General features: G+C 45.1%; 3 protein-coding genes across 3 annotated transcripts in view; 2 read left to right on the top strand and 1 right to left on the bottom strand.

Moving 5' to 3' along the window:
- The window catches only part of LOC310705213 (uncharacterized protein), a 46,581-nt gene extending 33,627 nt beyond the window's left edge, over positions 1-12,954 (top strand). The window contains exon 3 of the mRNA XM_083499776.1: positions 12,815-12,954. The gene's annotated coding sequence lies outside the window, so the exon portion shown is untranslated. The remainder of the gene's footprint in view (positions 1-12,814) is intronic.
- Positions 1-20,463, bottom strand: part of LOC310705084 (uncharacterized protein) — a 242,403-nt gene that overhangs the window by 58,207 nt on the left and 163,733 nt on the right. The window lies entirely within an intron of this gene.
- The window catches only part of LOC310705024 (uncharacterized protein), a 275,548-nt gene that overhangs the window by 50,919 nt on the left and 204,166 nt on the right, over positions 1-20,463 (top strand). The gene's annotated exons all lie outside the window — the stretch shown is intronic.

Here is a 20,463-nt window from a genome sequence, read left to right on the forward strand (position 1 = left end):
AGTGGCAATAGCTGTACTGGGATGCAGTCTCAAAAATGATAGAATGATCTCGATACGAACCCAAGGCAGACCTTTTAACATCACAGTAATCCAAGTTTATTCACCAACTACTGGTGCTGAGAAAGGAGTACGGCAAGGCTGTATATTGTCTCCCTGCTTATTTAACTTATATGCAGAATTCATCATGCGAAAGGCTGGGCTGGATGAATCCCAAGCCGGAATTAAGATTGCCGAAAGAAATATCAACAACCCCAGATATGCAGATGACACAACCTTGATGGCAGAAAGTGAGGAGGAATTAAATAACCTTTTGATGAGGGTGAAAGAGTAGAGCACAAAATATGGTCTGAGGCTCAACATCAAAAAAAGAAGATCATGGCCACTGGTCCCATCACCTCCTGGCAAATAGAAGGGGAAGAAATGGAGGCAGTGAGAGATTTTATTTTCTTGGGCTCCATGATCACTGCAGATGGTGACAGCAGTCACGAAATTAAAAGACGCCTGCTCCTTGGGAGAAAGGCGATGGCAAACCTAGACAATATCTTAAAAAGCAGAGACATCACCTTACCAACAAAGGTCCGTATAATTCAAACTATGGTTTTCCCAGTAGTAGTGTATGGAAGTGAGAGCTGGACCATAAAGAAGGCTGATCGCCGAACAATTGATGCTTTTGAGTTATGGTGCTGGAGGAGACTCTTGAGAGTCCCATGGACTGCAAGAAGATCAAACATATCCATTCTTAAGGAAATCAGCCCTGAGTGCTCACTGGAAGGACAGATCGTGAAGCTGAGGCTCCAATACTTTGGCCACCTCATGAGAAGAGAAGACTCCCTGGAAAAGACCCTGATGTTGGGAAAGATGGAGGGCACAAGGAGAATGGGAAGACAGAGGATGAGATGGTTGGACAGTGTTCTTGAAGCTACAAACATGAGTCTGATCAAACTGCGGGAGGCAGTGGAAGACAGGAGTGCCTGGCGCGCTCTGGTCCATGGGGTCACGAAGAGTTGGACACGACTAAGCGACTAAACAACAACAAGGTTTGAAGCTGCTCTCTTTGCAGAGGATGCAATCCTAGGTTAGAAGTGAGTAGTTGCAAAGTAGCTTTCTGACACATTTCAGTAAGACCCATTTGTATAACTCCTGCTATTTCCATAAATGATATTTTTACTAGAGGCTTATGTGAATTGCTGAAACAGGCACACAGCCTAAAAGGTAAATACTGTTTAGGGAGCTCTTAATATCTGAAGGACTATTGTATTTTAATATTTTGTTGGAAGCCGCCCAGAGTGGCTGGGAAAACCCAGCCAGATGGGCGGAGTATAAATAAATTAGTAGTAGTAGTAGTAGTAGTAGTAGTAGTAGTAGTAGATACTGCCATTTTTACAGCAATTTCCTGTTTGCTTTGAGCCTTAATTCAAATCTCTGAATAGTTAATCTAAAATTCAGTTTACGTTGCTAGACATCATGTGAGAGAAATTTTTCAAAACTAAAATTAATCAAGAGTTATCTTAGGTCCACTATGAGTCAAGCTGAGCTCTCTGGCTTAGCCATTTTGTCAGCTGAAAACAAAGTAGCAAAAGGAAATGATTTTGATGACGTGATTTCAAAATTTGCAGAGAACAAAGTGGGGGGGGGATGTTTTGAGTGATTTTGCTCACAATGTTAAGTAAATAAACCAGAAAATAACACTTGCAACTGTAAGCATCTTATTTTTCCTTCTTTTAATAATTTAAGGGGGGTGGTGACAAGCAGAACAGCCCCCCCCCCCCCGTTGAGGGAGTGCTATGAACAGGCGAAGGGGGGAATTGCAAGTGCCAGAAAAGGAGCTCAGCTCCGTTTGCAGGAGAAGCGTTGGAACCCCCCCCCCCTTGAGAGAACAGGGAAAGTGTTGATTCCAAGCGGATACAATGTATCTGGTATTGGCCCAATGTTAGCCTATGTGAGAACTCTCGGGGAAGGAAAGCAGGAGGCGTCCCCCAAAAAGCATCTCTGGAAGTCTGTAATGTGCTCTAGAGAGAAAAACACAGCGGTCAGATCTGGGCACGCTGGGCTTTGCAAGGGTTAAAGGGAACTGAGCTGCATTCCTAGAGAGGAAGCAAGAGGGGGCCAGAAGGAAAGGAAAGCAGGTGTCGTCCACCAAAAGCATCTCTGGAAGTGTGAAATGCGCGCAAGAGAGAAAAACGCAGAGGGGGCAGCTGGGCACGCTGGGCTTTGCAAGGGTTAAAGGGAACTGAGCTGCCTTCCTAGAGAGGCCAGGAAGCAAGGGGGGCAGGTCCTCCGGAGCCAAGGCCCCTCCCTCCCCAGTCCTTTCCTGCTTTGGTGTCTCTGCTGCAAGGGCTGCCTCACTGCCCCCTCCTGGGGGGGAGGGGCCAGTTCTGCCACGCTCTCCTTCCTGCAGATCAGAGGGTCCCAAACTCATTTGACCCTCCGCCCCCCCTTCAGAAAAGATCTCCCTTCTTTAAACAAAGGAGTCCCTGGGACTTTAACTCTGTGTGACATCGCTCAGCCTCATTGCACAACAGAGGAAACATGTGCAAATGGTTTTCCAAAGCTGGACGAGGAGGTGGACACTAACGCCCCCCCCCCAAAAAAAAAGGTGGGAGAGAAAGGCCAGGGATAAAGAGAGGGATCCCAGCCCATAGTCTGGCTGCTGCATTGGGGACCAGTTTCCCAGTGTCTCCCAGGGCAGCTCCCCACGGAGCCCACTGCTGCAATCCCCTCGCACCCAGAGCAGGGCATCCCAGGACCACATCCTCTCTCTCCCAAAGGGATTGTTGCTGGCAAAGCAGCCGAGCTGGAAATGTGCGCTGCTACTCCCTGGGCCTCCAGGGACCTGGGCATCAGTGGCTGTGTGTGTGTGTTAACCAATCTAATAGAATACTAATACGAAATTACCCACCTAAATTTCAAGGGAGGTGTCTTTGGCCTCATCCACTTGGCCCTCAGGGGTTGGCGAGATACATTCCTGGCCCTCAGAGCAAAGAAAAAGGGACCCCACCCCAGGAGTCTGCCTGGAGAGTGGCAGAGAGTCCAAGTGCAAGAAAAGGAGACAGAAGCAGGGGAGTGGGGGTGGGGGGAGAGCAACTCCTGAGGACCCCCAGGTGAGGACCCCCACTAGAACCAAGCATCCATTTCCCACAAGATACAAATGACTCCCTTGTCAGTCAATTCTGACTTCATGCATTGACTGGAAGGCAGGAGAAACCAGACTGATTCATCTCCTAGAAATCCCTTCCGTTGCCTCCACATTTTGCATTGCTAGAAGGCTAGAGACATATTTCTTCTCCTCTTACTCCTCTTTTTACCAGGAAGGAATTTTTAATAGTAAGAGTCAGATGAATCAGCAACAAGCTGATTGCTGCGTAATCTAAAAAAGGGGGATGTATGGAACTCTGCTAGAATATGGAACTTGCTAGTGCATGTTAGGAAGGATATCATTAAATAATATATCCTCTTCTGCCTCCCTAATTATCCCCACAGATTTAATATGCTGTAAACCGCTTTTAGATTTTTCTTTAAAATATGAAGTGTTATACAAATTTAAATAAATAAAATAGCTCATGGTTTGGGCTGTGGTGCAGTCCAGCCCTGGTTCCCTCCAAGACTCATCCATGCTTCGCGGGGACCCTTAAAATCACAGGCGCAGAAGCCTGTGAGCGTAGTGACTCAGCGGGCACCATATGCGCCCCCCCAATCCGTGAAGGAGCCTTTCTAAGGGCTTCGGAACAGGGACGGGGTGCGGCGCGGTGCTGAGAGTACTCCCTCATCTGCAGAGTGAAGCCGCAAGCCATTATCGGAGAGCGCTGACTTTTTCCTTGGGACATTCGGACTTTAAAACATCAACCCGTGAGTAATATGGAAATTGGAAGTTTAAAGAAAAATTTGTTGGAATCAGGAACGAGCGGGGATGGGTTAAAAAGGAAGTCCGCCCCCCCCTTTGTAAACAACTTAAAGCAAAGGACCTGCTAGCTAAGGTCGAGAGAATTTTCCTTTTCTTTTTTGCAAAAGACTTTAATTTCACGGTTTGATATTACAAGAATTTTTACTGGAGGATAAAAGATTAATTTTGAGAGCTGAAGTTCTACCCCCGCCCCCCGGACCCGGGATCGCTCCGTGAGAGAGCCTGTTGATGAAATACTGAAGAGCTTGACAGCTGTTAAATTAGCTGTCAAGACGGAAAAAGAGAACTATGTTTTTGTTGCTTCTGCTGGTTATATTTGCTACAAGTGTTGAAAATTTGTTGAAAATAAGGAAGGGCTGATATAAAATAACTTGATCTTTGGACTCGAGCTGAAAAGAGTATTAAGGAGCTAAAATCCCCCTAGAGGGACTCAGTGACATTACAGGAATGGCTGGAGGAAGGAAAATCCAGGCTGAATTGGACAGAGCATTTGTTCTCTTGGGAAAGTTACAAGGCCAATTTGATGTTTTGGCTACAAATGTTACAACTCTGGACTTAACAGTAAATAACATTCTTGAATCTGATAAGGACTTGAAACAAGAAGCCCATTCAACTGGACAAATAGAGAAACCTGAGAGTTTTGAGAATATGGAGAAGGAGACATATGTCGCCCCTGAAGAAAAGGAAGGAGGAACTGAAATTTTGCAGATGTCAAAGGAGAGCTGTATTTTGAGGCCTGACATGATGGCAATAAAGGAAAATAAAAATCTGATGTGGAAAGCACGGCCTGAACTGGAGATTGAGAAATGGAGAGATCTTCTTATGTGGAGATCAGAAGACCTAAGGATTACAAATGTGATTAAGGTGGAAGTTAGAGCTTTGGGGATTTTTGCACTTGAAAGGAACAAGAAGCAAGAATTGGAACACCCCATAGGCTCTACTCTTAAGTATGGAGGCCTAGCTGGAAGAAACATGGTTCCTGTTGGGCCGGAGCTTCTCCAAGATTTGGTGTTTTATATTAAGGACTATCAAAAAGACTGGCAGAGAGGAACTGAGAGAGAATTAAGAGCCTCGGACGTGAGATCTCCAGGCTGATAGTAGATTAAGACTGATGGATATTTGTGGGGGCTGAAGCCGGGAAAGGAGGGGTGGAGTTTGGGAATCCAAAGGGTTCATAACTACAATTTATTTTGTTTATTTTGAAATTCGTGGAAGGGAACCTTGGTCGACCTTAGGAAAAAACGTTTTAAGAATAATAATCGATGTATAAGTTCGAGGTTTAAGTTTGGATAAGGTAAAATTGGATTTCTAAAATGAATTAAATTAAATGAAAATAAGGTTTGCAAAAATAAATCTAAGATAAACTATTAAGTTAAAGTTGAGAAATAAGTAATAAGAATTTGCTGAGTTAATAATTAGAATTGGAACACAAGAAGGGGAGGTGTGACATTGGAGATGGAGGGGATGCCATGACTGGGCCAAACAAAATTCATCCCAGAGAAGAGCAAGGCTTATGGAATCTCAGGTAGTACTAGCAGTGATGAGGATGATGATGATGATAGTAATACAGTGGTACTTCAGATTACAAACTTAATCTTTTCCAGAGCAGTACTGTTCTTAAATCGAGGTACCACTGTAGTAATAATAATAATTTTATTTATACCCTGCCCATCTGGCTTGGTTGCCCCAGCTACTCTGGGCACAACACATATATAAACATGAAACATAAATAATAATAATCTGATCCAAATAATAATAATCTGATCTCATATAAAAAGAACATTAACTGTAAAATGGACAACTTATACTAGTGGCCAAAATTGTGGAAACCTTTTATGAAAACTGTATTTCTGAGGTTTGGTGGCTGATAACACCACTTTTGTGTGGAGTAATACCATAAAATTGTCCATTAAACTTTAATTAGTTTAATGTTAAGTAAACGTCCAGTGCGTTTCCAACGCCATAAATCTTATCTCAGCAGAGAATTTTGTGCAGCGGTTGAAGAAGGCAGGAGAGTCAGTACCTTTCCATGAAGAATCCTGGAGCAAGCACTTTGGAACTCAGGAGAAAAAACTTTATTTACAAAAGAAAAACCCTGGCGATAAAGCACACATGCTTTTATCTCCGGCATAAAGAAAACTTTACTCTAAACTTAACTCGTATTAGCAAACACGCCCATGGCCACAAACTGAGTCTGCGAGTCAGGTCAAGGGGGGGGGGAGAGAGAGAACACACGGGTGAACTGACTATTTATACAAACTAACTCACATTCCTGGATGCTTAATGACTTCCAGCTGCTCAGTGATTAGAGCGACTTGTTACCTCTTAACCCTTTAGTACCAACAAAATTATATCCCAATGGAAGGATAATTTAATGAAGAATGTAATGCAAGAAATTTTATGAGGGAGTATTTATTAGAACAGCAGTCATAAAGAAAAAAATCGAAACCTTTGGTAACCATTGGTAACCTTTAGCGTTAATTACTGCCTTACTGTCAGTATCTCAGCTCACAGTCAGAGGTAACTGGCCTCCCACGGGCAAACTGAGTGAGATACTTGTTTACATTCCGTCTGCGTCTCCCGGCAGGCTAGGTTGTAAACCGGCGATTCTCTTCATTAGACGTGAGGAGAACACACCCTCTGCTTCTCTCTGCTTCTCTCCCTCCCTGCATTCTCCCCAGGGAGGGGAAATGAGACAGACAGGAGTCCTATTTACATGTTTTATTCCTGTCGTTCAGCAGTACATAGAAAACGTGTCTGTACCCTTCAGACTCCAGCAGAAGAGTCACAACTCCACCCCTGTACTTCCAGCACAGGTCAGATGACACTCTGAGCTAACATCCGGTGCTCAGTACAGAGAATGGACTGCCCCCTTTCTCCAACAGTACAGTTCGAGACAACAACATCCTGTTTTGCATTCCAGCCACTTGCAGCTGGCTTTTGCATTGGTGCTTTTTCCCAACAACCTCCCCCAAAAGCATCAATAGGCAAAACATGATCCAGAGAAGAAAACAAACAGTTGTTATACATATAACGGTCCCCTGTTGTTTCAGTTCCACCCTTGGAACTCCCCACCACTGGTTCCACCAGTGTACCTCTCTGGTTGTCTGGCTTCCAAGGAATGAGTGCTTCTGCATTACCTTGGCTAGCTACTCTCTGTTGTGTCTTTGTCTCTGACTTAGACACTGCTTTAACCTGCTTTGAGTTGTTAACAATAGCAACACATGCAACAGCTAAGTTAGCAAACTCTTTTGAGTACCTCTTTGGTGGTACACCCTTTGTAACTCTCTCAGACCTGCATATGAGGTGCTGATCCTCTCTGCTCACTGGTTCAACCTCTGGACTTTGTTGAGAACCAGTAGCAATCAGTGGTTCTTCCTTCACCTGTGAAGGTCTATCCATTGTGTGAGATTTCCTCTCAATGACTGTTACAACTGAACTCTCTGAGTTATCACTGTCATCATCAGTACCACTGTAATCTGTGACATCAGAAAAATCATCATCTGAATCGTCATCTGTGGGAAATGTGTGTACTACAACCCGCTCTTGTTCAGGAGCACTCTCTAGAAACTTTGTGAGAATCACCTGACCAGATTCAGACAAAATTACTCTGTAGAGACCCTTTTCATATCCCACAAAAATGCCTCTGGCATTCTTTACTCCACCTGGAGCTTCTGTTCTCACATGAGACCCGAAAACCTTAAAATAGGCAACAGAAGGTTTTCTATGGAACAGCTTCTCAAAAGGAGAACATCCCAACTCTGTTGAGACTTTTCTCACCCACACGTGAAGATAGGACGCTAGTGACTCCGCCCAATATTCATGTGGCAAATGTGAACTCAGCAATTGCGCATGCATCCCCTTTTGCAATTCTTTGTTCACCCTAACACAGACCCCCCTGTTCCACGCTTCGGCTGAAACAGCAACTTTGTGGTCTATCCCTTTTCCATCCAGGAACTTCTGAAACTTCTGTAACAGAAAAAATTGCTTCTCATCTGTGAAGAGACAATCAATGTTAGCATCATGCATATTTTTAACCTTGTCACAAAACTCCTGAAACCTTTCTAAGGTCTCTTGCGGTTTCTCCATCACAAAAACCCAAGAATAATTAGTGAAACAATCAACACACACAAGGTAATATTTTGCACCGCCTCTAGAGGGTTCTAGAGGACCAATCACATCAGCATACACCCGCTGAAATGCTCTGTCGACCTTCGTGGTCACCTTCCTGGTGCTCATGTTGGTCACACCTGCAAGAGAGATTTCATTAGAATCAGAAGAATTACATTTCATGTAATCACTTTGATCAAAAGTCAACAAATACAGTCCATCTTTCTCTCTGGCAGTAAGATACAGTTCTCCATCTTTGTAGATCTTGCAGCTTTTAGCATCATAGGTCAGTTTCAGTCCTTTCTTTGCAATCTGCGACACACTCAGCAGATTAAATCTCAGTTCTGGAACCAGGTAAACATTGCTTATAGTCAAGTTCAGACTCTCAAGATACACAGTCCCAATCCCGGTCACTTTCAACTCCTGACTGTTGGCCTGTTTCACAGCGAAGCTTTGCTTCTTCAACGTAGAAAACAGTTCTCTGTGTGGACACATATGTTTTGTACAACCAATGTCGATTATAAACAAGTTCCCAACATCTGGCGTGGTTCCTTTCCCCATCATAGCCTTTGCAGGTTTCACCTGGTACTTGGTACGGCTTTTGCCTGATGCCTCAGGCTTCGTAGAGCTGCTCTTGGCTCCTTTTGACTGGCGTGGCTTTCTACAGTTTCGCTGTAGATGCCCAGTCTGTCCACAATTGTGGCATCGGACAGCACTCAACGCTACAGCATGCTCCTCAGTAGCACCACCAGCAGGGAGATTTGAACTCTGTTCTTCCCTCCCCCTGTCCTTCACTTCCAGTGCAGCAAGTCTGTCGTGTTCATTAAGGACGATGGCACACACCCTTTCCGCGGTCAGCTGCGCGGCCGGTAGGGAACCAAGCTGACTGGCAACAACCTTGTAAGTCATACTAAGGCTGTTTATCATCATGAAGCAAAACACTTCCTCCTGTAGATGGAAATTACGTTCCACCATCTGTTGACGCAGAAACTTCATCTCTGTCAGGTGCGCTTGGACATCTCCATCAGGCGCTAGTCTCAGATTGGTCAATTTCTCAAAATACAGCAACGCTGAAGAACCAGCATCTCTCTGATGTGTTGTACAAAGCGTATCCCAAACCTCTTTCGCATGTACTAAATGCTGAATATGCACCAATTGGGAATCTGAGACACACAGAATTATAGCAGTCCTGGCCCTCATGTTCTGTGATACCCAACCTCTGGTTGGTGCTGCAGGGATGGGGTTTTTAATTACATCAAAAAGCCTCTGATTCTGCAGCAGGGCCTTCATCTTTACAGACCAAGATGAATAATTGTCATTATTTAGGAGAGGTGGACAAGGCAGACCTCCCCCCTTCTTGGCATCCATCTTGAAGCCAAGCCTCTCTCTCACTTTCCAGCCTTGCTAAAACTCCAATAGCCTTTGCTGGATTGTTTACTGCCTTTCCAGGCAAACTGCAAGCTGTTTCTCAGACCTTGCACAGCATGGAAAACATAGTCAAAACAATCTTTCACTTCCCAGGCACTCTTTCAGAGCCATCTGTGCAGCCAGTAAATTTCCACGTCTCTGACGGGCGTCGCTTAGCAACTGTGCATACAGGAAAGCTTATCTTAACCACAAGAATTCGTGGAATGCAGGCTGAGCCTGTGAGCTGCAGGCCTCTCCTTCCGGAGCTGTTGTTTTTTTTCAAACGCAGCTCCCGTGAACCAGAGAATAAATCATTCTGCGTTCACACTTTTAGCCCGAAATGCAGCATACCTTGAGCTCCGTTGCTTGGAAAACACTTTCCTCTGGGTCCAGCCGTCTGTTCAGCTTCTGGCTGCTCTCAGACGTTTATCTTCTCCCTTGGAGCAATGGAGGACAATCCACCAGCCTCTCATGGAGATGTTCGATGGATCAAAACCATCCGAATGCTGCCATATGTCAGTATCTCAGCTCACAGTCAGAGGTAACTGGCCTCCCACGGGCAAACTGAGTGAGATACTTGTTTACATTCCGTCTGCGTCTCCCGGCAGGCTAGGTTGTAAACCGGCGATTCTCCTCATTAGACGTGAGGAGAACACACCCTCTGCTTCTCTCTGCTTCTCTCCCTCCCTGCATTCTCCCCAGGGAGGGGAAATGAGACAGACAGGAGTCCTATTTACATGTTTTATTCCTGTCGTTCAGCAGTACATAGAAAACGTGTCTGTACCCTTCAGACTCCAGCAGAAGAGTCACAACTCCACCCCTGTACTTCCAGCACAGGTCAGATGACACTCTGAGCTAACATCCGGTGCTCAGTACAGAGAATGGACTGCCCCCTTTCTCCAACAGTACAGTTCGAGACAACAACATCCTGTTTTGCATTCCAGCCACTTGCAGCTGGCTTTTGCATTGGTGCTTTTTCCCAACACTTACAACACCTTTCCATGAAGTGAACCAAGTTTTTAGTTCTGCAGCTGTAATGTAGTACCTCTGGCTACGTATCTAATTCGTTTCGGAGGTCCGTTCTTAAGCTGAAACTGTTCTTATCCTGAAGCACCACTTTAGCTAATGGGGCCTCCTGCTGCTGCCATGCCGCCAGAGCACGATTTCTGTTCTCATCCTGAAGCAAAGTTCTTAACCCGAGGTAATATTTCTGGGTTAGCGGAGTCTGTAACCTGAAGCGTCTGTAACCTGAGGTACCACTGTAATGTGAAACCAAGACTGAATTATTGCCTCTATTAATTGTGCTTTGTTGCTGGGTTGCTTCTGACTAACAAGTTTCTTTAGTCGGCTCCATAGATTTCTGATTGGATTAATGTTTGGGCTATTCCCAGGACATTCCGGCAGTGGAATAGGATTAGCACCTTTTGCACACGGCAGCACCATGACATGGAGCTGAATCCTGTTGAAATAGAAAATAAATATATAAAGATATAAAGATATCTAAATGCTTCAGTATCTGGGAAAAGATCACTTGTGGAACGCTTCAGTTTGGGCTAAAGTATTTCATTTATGCATTTGGGGGCATTTACATTCCCATTAATGATGCAAATTCTGCCCACACCTTTTGCTGCTATACAACCCCAGATCATCACACTACAGTGGAAGCTCTACTTACAACCATCATCCATTCTGGAGGTCCGGTCATAACTAGAAACGTACATAAGTAGAGGCACCCTTATCCATAGAAAGTAATGGAAAAGTGAATTGATCCATTCTAGACAATGAAAAACACCCCCAAAACAGCAATTTAACATGGATTTTACTCTCTAACAAGACCATAGATCGATAAAATGAAGGCAATAATCAATGTACTGTACTATAAAATAAATAAGACAGTATTGTAGATGAAAAAAATGAACGTTTTTTTTCTTACGTGCACTGTGGATGGGTGGGCTTACCTGGCTACAAGCTAGGGGCGGGCAAGGGTCAGTAAAGAGCTAATTCACTTCGGCCAGGGTCATGCTTTTTTCTTGCCAGGCCAGGTTCTTCTCTAGACTTCCTCAGGTTGGTTCTTCGGTGGGGTTTGGGGCTGCAGTGCTCCCTGCTGTGTCTCTTGCAGGCAGGCGACACCTTTTCCACAGCTTCGGGGGTGGGATGGGGGCCCTCTCCCCGGCATCAGAGGCCTCAGCGCTGCCCCACAGCCAGCTGGGCGAGCTCCCGGCTGCTGGCAAGACCGCTGTATATAGAGGAAAGTTCATAAGTCGAAGTGCCTACTGAAGGTCAAAACTGGAATCGCACGTAAGTAGAGCCATGCGTAAGTCAAGGTTCCACTGTATCTGGGTGTTTCATGGTTGGTGTAATGCAAGTAGGATATAAATCTTCTCTGATTTTTCACCTCGCGTATGTCATACCATCACTACCAAGCAAGGAGATTTGGGTCTCATCACTCCAAATAACACTGTCCCATTGTTCTGCTGTCCAGTTAACATGGGTTTTAGTCCAGTTTAAACTTTCAACCTTTGCTTGAGAGATAACAATGGCCTTTTCCTTAGAATTCTAGCATTTAGACCAGTCCTTGCACTCAACTGCACATTACATTGTGCCATGTCATCTTGTAGACACCTACATGATTTTCTTCTGTCATGTAGGGACAGTCTCTCCACTCGTCCATCGTCACTTGCCTTTGTGCACCTTTCCCTGCCTTTACCTGTCTGATTTTGTAGTGCCTGAGTCTCCTTATACCTCCTCAAAAATATAGAAATGCCAGCTTTGGTTAAGTTTTTCCTACTCTTTCATCAATTTCTTCATAACTGTAGCCTTGTTCACTTAACAGTACAATTTTACATCACTTTCTGGGTAACCAGTCAACTCTTTGTGCCATTTCTATAATTTTATTATGTTTTACAAGAACAAGGGAAAAAAAAACCCCAACCAACTTGATAGCAATCACACAAGACACTGACAAAGTCAACCTAAGCAAGTTGTGCTTCCTTTTTCTGGTTATTTGGCTATAGCTTTAGATAGAATATGGGTAATTGAACAAACTTTGTTGAATTGCATTCTTGATTAAATTATCTTTACGTTGCTATATAATTGTATGATATTACTCCAAAAGAAGTGGTGTTATGAGCAATCAAACCTCTGAAATACATTTTTTTCAAAAATCTTCCACAATTTTGACCACTACTGTATATCAAACAAAGCAACATTCAGCAACTGAACAGAATGTTGGACTCGATGGCCCTTGTGGTCTCTTCCAACTCTATGATTCTATGAATCTCATAATAAATATGTTTGTTAATGACAAACAAAACATGTAATGAACACACACCCAACTCCTTTCCGTTCTTCCCCATTTGTTCCTGAGGCTCTAATCCCTTTTTGTCTCCATTGCAGATTGTGATGAATCAGAAATCGAGAACGAAGGTGACCACGACAATATTCCCAGAGAGGAGAGGCCACGTAATAATTTGGAGTGTGGAGAAAGCTGCAGTCAGAGTTCCGATTCCACTTCCCATCAACAAAATATCCTTGGAAAGAAACTCTATCAGTGCATGGAATGTGGAAAAAGCTTCAGTCAGAGCTCCTCTCTCACTTCCCATCAAAGAATTCATACAGGGGAGAAACCCTATCAGTGTGTGGAATGTGGAAAGAGCTTCAGTCACAGCCAAAGTCTCACTTCCCATCAAAGAATTCATACTGGGGAGAAACCCTATCAGTGTGTGGAATGTGGAAGGAGCTTCAGTAACAGCCACCATCTCTCTTCCCATCAAAGAATTCATACAGGGGAGAAACCCTATCAGTGTGTGGAATGTGGAAAGAGCTTCATTTATAGCTCCTCTCTCACTTCCCATCGAAGAATTCATACAGGGGAGAAACGCTATCAGTGTGTGGAATGTGGAAAGAGCTTTAGTCACAGCCACAGTCTCACTTACCATCAAAGAATTCATTCAAACGTCAGAAAGACCCTTCATTATACAGCTTTCGGAGCCAGGCAAATACACACCCTTTCAACCAGGCCTTTGGCTGATTGACATCTAATGCCCTTTAAAAATGTGGCGGGGGGGGGTTACAGATGTTTATTTTCTATTTTTATATTGTACTTTTATGTTGTAACTGTCCTGAGACCTTTGGGTGTAGAGAATAGGAGCCTTCTCTTAGAGGCCTAGGGGTCTTTGCCCCCCCCCTTAAAATATTTGAGGGGGTCACCCCTCAGTTGGTACACATTGACATTCCAATGGCGCACATGCATCATGTCATTGATTGTGCAAGGCAGGCCTTACATGCCCCCCCCCATATTTTATTCCAGTTGGTACCACTGGGTCAAATGGTATACAAATTAAATAAATAAATAAATCACCTTTCTTTGCACATGTTCCAGCTTGTCAATATCCTTATTATCATGCCACGCCCAGATCTCCTTGGCAAAATGGTTTGTGTGAACGAGTGATCCAAACCTTGCACCAAAGTATAAGAACTCTGTTGCAAGATTCGGGCCTGCCCAATCCCTTTTGGGCCGAGGCTCTTTCCTGTTTTTTTTTGTGTACAATCGTAGATATCAGTCCGCTATTGATTGCACCCCATATGAAATGCTTTACAAAAGGAAGCCATACGTAAAACATTTCAAAATTTTTGGTTCAGAGGTATGGGTGCACACTTTGCAGGACAACAAACTGAGCAAACGTGGTGAACATGGTATTTTTCTGGGATATGAAAAGGGTTCCTATCGTGTGTTAATCACTGACACAAAAGCGATTAGGTTGACTAGAAGCATAGATTGTAATCAAAAAGGAACAGAGTTGGCATTTTTCAATGTCATCCCATTTCAGATGATGATGGTGCAAAAGCAGTTAAGAGGCAAGATTCTGTTGTTGCTGATGATAATGCTGATGCCAACATACCGTATTTTTTGCTCTATAACACGCACCCGACCGTAACACGCACGTAGTTTTTAGAGGAGGAAAATCCGTAGGCATGCCACCCGTAGGCATTCCCTCCATAACACGCACAGACAGTTCCCCTTACTTTTTAGGAGGGGAAAATTGAGTGTTATGGTGCAAAAATTACAGTAGATTCTGATGATGATTCAGCCCAAAAAGCCCAAAAGCCTCAGATGAGTCTGACACTGATTCAGACACAGCACCTTCATTTACTTTAGGCCATCATTCTCCCAAGGAGGAGGAGACACCAGACCCAGAGGATCAGAGAGTTTTGCGTAGATCTAAAAGAACTACAAAGGCCATACTGTTATTGGTTTCAGAACTCACAGGGTTAAAGAGTTCTGGTGACGTCTCTTTCCTGAGGCGTGGTTAGAAACACATACGGGAGTGGCTTGACGCTAAGTGTTTCAGTCTGTCTGTGTGTACGGAGGAGAGAATGGGCGAGGTTTCGCCAGGTCTGAATTTATGGTGTTATTCTACATGATTAAAGGCAAAGAAGATAAGAAGGCCTTTGTGTCTGCTCTGAATTTATTACCCACACTGTTTGCAATTGCTTCTCGCCGCTGTGTTCGCTCTGCTACCGGCAAGAGAAAGAGGCAGAGGAGGATTTTTGCATCGGCACGGACAGTTTGCAAGCTGCGCAAGGGAAGCGTGCCAGGCTCCATGTTTGTTTTTCTTGGCACTTATGGCAACTTTGGCCTATCGGTTGCCATACATACCACCTACACAGTTCGCCAAAGAGTTTGCTAAAGCTGCTGTTACTAGCAACTCTGGTGCGGTTCTTGAACCAGCCAACTACAAAGAGGTTCAAAATCTGTCCGCAAAGGATGCTGAACCATGGCTGGACGCCATGAAAGCCGAGTTGAATTCCCTAAAGCAGAATGATACTTGGGAATTGGTTCCAGAAGAACTAGGCATGAAGTGTGTTGATAGTAGGTGGGTCTACAAGACAAAAACTGATCGGAATGGAAAAATAGTCAGATACAAAGCCAGACTAGTGGCACGAGGTTTTTCTCAAATACCTGATCAGGACTATCATGAGACGTATTCATCAACAGTAAAGTTTGGGCCTGACAAGATGTCTCGGGAAGTGTGCTGTCTCCCCGGGGCTAAGATCCAAGATGTAACTGAACGACTGCAAGGAATCATAAAACCCACTGACAAATACCCCCTCCTCTTGGTTCATGTGGGAACCAATGACACTGCAAGCAATAGCCTCCAGAAGATCAAAAGAGACTACGAGGCTCTGGGCAGGAAATTGAAGCAATTAAATGCACAAATTGTCATCTCATCTGTCCTCCCAGTTGAACGACGTGGCCCAGGGAGAGAGGGGAAAATAGTGGAAGTGAACAGCTGGCTTCGCAAATGGTGTAAGCAGGAACGGTTTGGATTCTTAGATCACGGACTGCAGTTTCTTGAAGATGGACTTCTGGCAAGCGATGGGCTGCACCTCACAACGGTTGGGAGGAATGTTTTTGCCAAAAATCTCAGAAACCTCATCAGGAGGGCTTTAAACTGACTAATGTGCGGGAGGGAGACAGTGTTCCTGAAGGTAGGAGTCTATCAATTGATGAAGATGATCATCCATATGTCATAGACCAAATGGAGCAAACAGCACGCAGACCTAGTGGTGGGAGCAAAAAATCCTTAAATAAGAGACATGGGGGAATGATTAATGGACTTCAATGTCTGTACACTAATGCGCAAAGCATGGGAAATAAACAAGATGAGCTTGAGCTCTTGGTACAGCAAACTAAATATGACATAATAGGCATCACTGAAACCTGGTGGGATAAGTCCCACGATTGGAATGTAATAATGGGGGGGGGGGGATACAATCTATTTCGGAGAAACAGACCAGACAAGAAAGGAGGAGGAGTGGCGTTATATGTCAGGGATGTGTATACCTGTGAAGAGATCCAAGATTTAGAACCTCAAAGCCAAAGTGAGAGCATTTGGGTCAAAATTAAGGGAGAGAAGAATAACAGAGACCTCATTGTGGGAGTTTACTATAGATCCCCAAGCCAAACGGAGGACATAGATGATGCCTTCCTGGAACAGATGGCCAAGCATGAAAAAGGAAGGGAGATAGTAGTAATGGGGGACTTCAATTACCCGGATATTTGTTGGATGTCAAACTCAGCCAAGAGCATAAGGTCAAACAGATTCCTCACTGGCCTTGCAGACAACTTCATTGTCCAGAAAGTGGGAGAAGCAACAAGAGGAACAGCCATTTTAGATCTGGTCCTAAGCAATGTTGATGACCTGGTTAATGGGGTAGAAGTGGAAGGATCATTAGGCGTGAGTGATCATGCTCTTCTGAAGTTTACTATACAGCGGAAAGGAGCAGCCAAGCATACTAGGACTCAATTTCTTGACTTTAAGAAAGCCGACTTCATAAAACTTAGGGAAGTGCTGGGTGAGATCCCATGGACAGTAATACTAAAAGAAAGGGAGTTAATGATGGCTGGGAGTTTGTTAAGAGGGAGATAGTAAAAGCACAACTTCAGGCAATACCAATGAGACGGAAACATGGAAGGTGCCTAAAGAAGCCAGGGTGGCTATCTAAAGAACTTTTAACTGAGTTAAGATTAAAAAAGGATGTGTACAAAAAATGGAAAAGGGGGGAAACCACCAAAGAGGAATTCAAACAAATAGCCAGCACGTGTAGACACAAAGTCAGAAAAGCTAAAGCACAGAATGAACTCAGGCTGGCTAGAGAGGTTAAAAGCAACAAAAAAAGGCTTTTATGGGTATGTTCATAGCAAAAGGAAGAACAAAGAAACAGTGGGGTCACTCAGAGGAGAAGATGGTGAAATGCAAACAGGGGACACAGAAAGGGCTGAACTCCTCAATGCCTTCTTTGCCTCAGTCTTCTCCGATAAAGAAAACAATGCCCGACCTGAGGAATTTGGAGCAAATGATTCAGCAAAGGAAACACAGCCCAGAATAACTAAGGAGATAGTACAAGAATACTTGGCTAGTTTAGATGTATTCAAGTCTCCAGGGCCAGATGAACTGCATCCAAGAGTATTAAAAGAACTGGCAGATGTGATCTCAGAACCACTGGCAGTCATCTTTGAGAATTCCTGGAGAACAGGTGAAGTCCCGGCAGACTGGAGGAGGGCAAATGTTGTCCCTATTTTCATAAAGGGGGAAAGAGAGGACCCAAATAATTACCGCCCAGTCAGTCTGACATCAATACCAGGGAAGATTCTGGAGCAGATCATTAAGCAAACAGTCTGTGAGCACCTAGAAAGGAATGCTGTGATCACCAATAGTCAGCATGGATTTCTGAAAAATAAGTCATGTCAGACTAACCTGATCTCGTTTTTTGACAGAAATACAAGCCTGGTAGGTGAAGGGAACGCAGTGGATATAGTCTACCTAGATTTCAGCAAGGCATTTGACAAGGTGCCCCATGATATTCTTGTAAAGAAGCTGGTAAAATGCGGTCTTGACTATGCTACCACTCAGTGGATTTGTAACTGGCTGACTGACTGAACCCAAAGGGTGCTCATCAATGGTTCCTCTTCATCCTGGAGAAGAGTGACTAGTGGGGTGCCACAGGGTTCTGTCTTGGGCCCGGTCTTATTCAACATCTTTATAACGACTTGGATGATGGACTCAAGGGCATCCTGATCAAATTTGCAGATGACACCAAACTGGGAGGGGTGGCTAACACCCCAGAGGACAGGATCACACTTCAAAATGACCTTGACAGATTAGAGAACTGGGCCAAAACAAGCAAGATGAATTTTAACAGGGAGAAATGTAAAGTATTGCACTTGGGCAAAAAAAAAATGAGAGGCACAAATACAAGATGGGGGACACCTGGCTTGAGAGCAGTACATGTGAAAAGGATCTAGGAGTCTTGGTTGACCACAAACTTGACATGAGCCAACAGTGTGACGCGGCAGCTAAAAAAGCCAATGCAATTCTGGGCTGCATCAATAGGAGTATAGCATCTAGATCAAGGGAGGTAATAGTGCCACTGTATTCTGCTCTGGTCAGACCTCACCTGGAGTACTGTGTCCAGTTCTGGGCACCACAGTTCAAGAAGGACACTGACAAACTGGAACGTGTCCAGAGGAGGGCAACCAAAATGGTCAAAGGCCTGGAAACGATGCCTTATGAGGAACGGCTAAGGGAGCTGGGCATGTTTAGCCTGGAGAAGAGGAGGTTAAGGGGTGATATGATAGCCATGTTCAAATATATAAAAGGATGTCACCTAGAGGAGGGAGAAAGGTTGTTTTCTGCTGCTCCAGAGAAGCGGACACGGAGCAATGGATCCAAACTACAAGAAAGAAGATTCCACCTAAACATTAGGAAGAACTTCCTGACAGTAAGAGCTGTTCGACAGTGGAATTTGCTGCCCAGGAGTGTGGTGGAGTCTCCTACTTTGGAGGTCTTTAAGCAGAGGCTTGACAACCATATGTCAGGAGTGCTCTGATGGTGTTTCCTGCTTGGCAGGGGGTTGGACTCGATGGCCCTTGTGGTCTCTTCCAACTCTATGATTCTATGATTCTTGTGGTTTCCTGCATCTGGTATTCAGAAGCCTGGCTGCCTCCAGCAAAGCCTGGGAGCCCCTGGCAGCATTCTCCTCCTCCATGAACCTGTCTGATCCTCTTCAGAAACCATCCACTGCCTCTGGGGGGGGGGGGAGAGATAGCTTGGCAGTTTAGCTCTGTGCTGTGTGGAGAAGGGCTTTCATTTGTCCCTCTGGAGTCTGCCAATGTCCAGCTTTGTCGCAGGATGGATCCAGCACCTACTCATGGGTCCAGAGGCTGCTCCCCTCCCTGAGGAAGCTGCACACTTGAACTGCAATTACGCGCAAAAGGGAGAAGGAGGCGCCGCCAGCGGCACAGACACCCTAGGGAGGATCTGGGCCAGCATATAAGGGGTGCCAGGGGGACCCCAAGAGCTCCAAGCAGCTGATGCCAAGGACCGGCATGGCAGACACTCCAGCCACAATGGCAGTAAGTGACCTGCAGGCTTCTCTTTCACCTGCTTGTGTGCTGGATAAGCTCTTGCAGACCCTCTTTTCCAAGGACACTCCTGGATTTGCAGAAGCCGTCCCAGATTCTGATTTGATCCTGGAATGTCCCAGTATTCCTTTTATTGTTGTTTAGTCGTTTAGTCGTGTCCGACTCTTCGTGACCCCCTGGACCAGAGCATGCCAGGCACTCCTGTCTTCCACTGCCTCCCGCAGTTTGGTCAGACTCATGTTTGTAGCTTCAAGAACACTGTCCCACCATCTCGTCCTCTGTCGTCCCCTTCTCCTTGTGCCCTCCATCTTTCCCAACATCAGGGTTTTTTCCAGGGAATCTTCTCTTCTCATGAGGTGGCCAAAGTATTGGAGCCTCAGCTTCAGGATCTGTCCTTCCAGTGAGCACTCAGGGCTGATTTCCTTCCGAATGGAGAGGTTTGATCTTCTTGCAGTCCATGGAACTCTCAAGAGTTTCCTCCAGCACCATAATTCCTTGTCATCCCTATTTTCATCACAGAAAACGTTGGAGGATTTTGGTCCTGCAGGGAGCCGAGAAATTTTGGTTGGGTTGGGTGGAGGACCAAAAATAGGGCAGCGGAGTTCCTCCCTATGGAAACATCCATGTTCTACTTGCATTCCTTGTTCCTTCAATAACGATGGCAAGGGTGATTTTTATTCCAGACTCAGCAGCAGCAGGACGGCAGGTTGGAGGGGAGCCATTTCTGGGGCTGCCAGAGCATAGCCTCCTTCTCCTCCTGCCTGTCATAGAATCAGAGTTGGAAGGGACCTCCAAGGATCACCTAGTCCAAGTCGCTGCAATGCAGGGATGGCAGCTAATCCCTCTTTCCTGTTTGCTTCCATCCACCCACCAGTCCTCCTCCATCTGCCTCCACTGTCCCCTCCCTTTCCCCTTTTGGAGCTCCATTCACTTCCTTGCTCCTTCCAGCTCATCCTTCCTTTGTATCTTCTCACAAGACTGATTTCCCTCTCCACCCTTCCCTTTCCCTTCTTTCCAACCTTCTCCTCCATCTCTCCCTTGCCCCACTTCTTTCTTTCCTCCTGGGCCCACACTTCCTCGTCTCCTCCAACCAAGGCTCTCCTCTCCCACTTCCCCA

Source organism: Podarcis liolepis (assembly GCF_965112155.1).
Source record: "Podarcis liolepis genome assembly, chromosome: 4".
Lineage (NCBI taxonomy): Eukaryota > Metazoa > Chordata > Lepidosauria > Squamata > Lacertidae > Podarcis > Podarcis liolepis.